The sequence below is a fragment of the Urtica dioica genome, chromosome 5 (assembly GCF_054948205.1).
Source record: "Urtica dioica subsp. dioica isolate 48M chromosome 5, U.dioica_male_clone48M_v1_H2, whole genome shotgun sequence".
NCBI lineage: Eukaryota > Viridiplantae > Streptophyta > Magnoliopsida > Rosales > Urticaceae > Urtica > Urtica dioica.
Window position 1 is genome coordinate 2,282,502 of NC_142760.1, and position 3,004 is coordinate 2,285,505.

Below are 3,004 nucleotides of genomic sequence, written 5' to 3' on the forward strand. Positions count from 1 at the left end.
TTCCTTATTAGCAGCCCTGGAATGATTTGAATCGATCTTGGGTACATAGGTAGGTCAATCCATTCTAAAAACTCGCATCCATTGAATTTCTTTATCTGTCACAACCATAAACCAAAGAATATTTATTTACAAAATCTTAAAAAGAATAGAAACATTTCCTTATTTATAAGATTTCTAGACGGTTTCTAGGATAACGAGAAATATATTCAAACATTATACTCGGGGCATCCATAGAATTGTCTTCCAGGGTTATCAGCAGTCCAGGAAGTTCGTTCAACTCCATTTAGACCACACGGACATGAAGGAGGAGGTCGTCGACGCTCGGTACCACCTCCTATATTTCCTGAAACGTGCGGCTTCCGACGTGTTGACGAACTGCAATCACTCGACTTCGTCGTGATTGTATCAACATTAATTGTTATTTAATTATGAAAGAATAGAATAAAAAACATCAACATCATGGTAAAATTGTTATTTCCAGTTCGTGACACTAGTGTCACGAACTGGATTCACTTCGTGACACCCTGGAAAAATCGGGAAGTGTCACGAACTGGATTCACTTCGTGATACCCTGGAAAAATCGGGAAGTATCACGAACTGGATCCACTTCGTGATACCCTGGAAAAATCGGGAAGTATCACGAACTGGATCCACTTCGTGACACTAGTGTCACGAACTGGATTCACTTCGTGACACCTTGGAAAAATCGGGAATTCAACAAAAAACACCATTTTGACAAACAAATCACACTCAAACAAATGGAACCTATTTCAACATGAATCAAAATAATTAAACATGTTCTTGTATGTTAAAGATAAGAAGAACTTACCAAAATATGTTTGAAGAAATTTTGGATCTAGGATTTGCAGGAAGAAGAAGCTTGGATCTTGAAGTTTTTATGAACAATTTGCAGAAAACAAACTTGAATCTTGAAGTTTTGATGAGCAACCTTGAATTGCAAAATGGTTTTAGATGGGTTTAGCATTATTGCAAAATGGGTTTACGAAACTTACCATCGGCGAGCAAGAACATTCCGGCGACCCAAGAGGTGAAGATTCCGGCGACCCAAGAAGCTTCACTCCTTCATTCTCCAGCTGAGCTCAACAGGAAGAAAAAGTTGAAAAAAAAACGTGAAAGAAGTTTCAGATGAGAGAAGTGAAAGTTAGATGTGTTTTGAGAGGTTAAAAAATGTTGAGGGTAGTTGGAGAAAATTTAATTTCTCTCACCTACCAAAAGTATTAGTTTTGTCAATTTTTTTATTTTGGGTTAAATATGATAAGTGACATTGGGATGGTATTATTTGTGTCAATTCCCCGACAAAAAACTCCGGTTAGTTAGCATTTTTGTTCTCTTTTAACTTTTAAGACTGTAAATTTCTACATCTCTTCCGTCAAAGTTGACTCGATCAGAGGATACTCCAGTTCTTTTGTCTGCTTTCCACAGTTTTATATTTTTTTTTCTCTGCATGTGTGAATTATATTATATAAATCAATCTAGTCAATAAGGGTTAGCTGAATTCAAAAACCTTGACCCACCCCATTATTTTTTTTCCAAGAAACTTCAGCTTTTTGAAATATTACATACATTTATATTTATTATATTATATAAATCAATCTAGTCAATAAGGGTTAGCTGAATTCAAAAACCTTGACCCACCCCATTATTTTTTTTCCAAGAAACTTCAGCTTTTTGAAATATTACATACATTTATATATATATATATATATATGTATATTTATATAGCACATTTAGTATTCACTTCTTCATATTTTAGAAGTTCATGTTATAAGATCCATAATAGGGAGATAAAATATGAGATTTCTTTGGCTTCTTTCAATCTTATTCATATGCCTCATTCTTCTGTCCAATCCATCAATTGCCGTTCGGTGAGTACTCAAAAAATATATATAAATTATATCTTCAAAACATATTTTCTTTTTCCTATTTTTTTTTATTTTAAAAATACTAGGGCATTTTATTTAAACCCGTTTTTTAACTCAATAATTATTAACTTCACATACTAATTGGACTTATTAAGATTCATTCACCATATGTTTCTTCTACACCACATATTAATAGGATTTAATATGCACATACTAATTTGTGGATTTTATTTTCAAGATTCTGAGGAATATATGAATAATAATAACATTCACCATATGTTTCTGCTACACCACATATTAAAAGGATTTAATATGCACATACTAATTTGTGGATTTTATTTTCAAGATTTTGAGGAATATATGCATAATAATAATAATAATAATAGTTCCCATTAATATATTTTCATAGTCGGATTCTTCAACGTGGTGGCCACCAAGATGATCATCGGAGACGCGCTCCTCCTCCGCCCACAGTCAGGAGAGGGTCACATCCATAAATTTTCGAGTCTCATCTTATTATCGGTGTAGTAATTTTTCCGTGTCTTTATTTCCTTTCTAAATAAATTACCAAGTTGAGATTTTCCAATGGACTTATTGTATATAATTATGACCATGTAATTGTTTCTTAATTTATTTTGGCAGCTTCAGAATATACCTAAAATTAGGATTATGGTAGTGTGGTTGCGAAAATTTTCTATTTTCATATACAAAGAAAAAAAAATGGAGATAATTAACTAATTACAACTAATTAATTTGATTTATTTTATGAAAAAATGTCAAATATACCAAATTAAAAAAAATTAGGATATTGTTACCACTCAAATAGTTCATGAATAGTGCGACAAGTCATATTTTTTTATAACTTAAATTAGTTTTATAAGTAAGATAGTCATGAGATTATTTGATGAGGACATCTCAAGCATCAATGTGAAGAAATGCCAATGCACTCATCAACAAATTTGGATGTTTTTTTTTACTTGTTTTGTAACCTCTAGCTTTTAATTTCCATTACTTGGTGGTTTTTATTTTCTTAGAGGTTATGATTATTTATTTTGTGGTTATGTTTTTTTCTCATTCATTTGGTTTTATAACCATTGAATTAGAATATGTAAGGTTTGTGT

The 3,004-nt window shown here is 31.8% G+C and overlaps 2 long non-coding RNA genes across 2 annotated transcripts; one reads left to right on the forward strand and one right to left on the reverse strand.

The window, feature by feature from the left end:
- Nucleotides 1-226: 226 nt before the first annotated feature.
- On the reverse strand, nt 227-1,087 carry LOC149394803 (uncharacterized). The gene is made up of 3 exons (XR_016297000.1): nt 1,014-1,087; nt 830-949; nt 227-389 (listed from the first exon to the last, which is right to left on the reverse strand). It is a non-coding gene; the product is annotated as an uncharacterized LOC149394803 (long non-coding RNA).
- A 592-nt stretch (nt 1,088-1,679) lies between these two features.
- On the forward strand, nt 1,680-2,547 carry LOC149394804 (uncharacterized). Its single transcript, XR_016297136.1, has 2 exons — nt 1,680-1,886; nt 2,293-2,547. It is a non-coding gene; the product is annotated as an uncharacterized LOC149394804 (long non-coding RNA).
- Nucleotides 2,548-3,004: the final 457 nt, after the last annotated feature.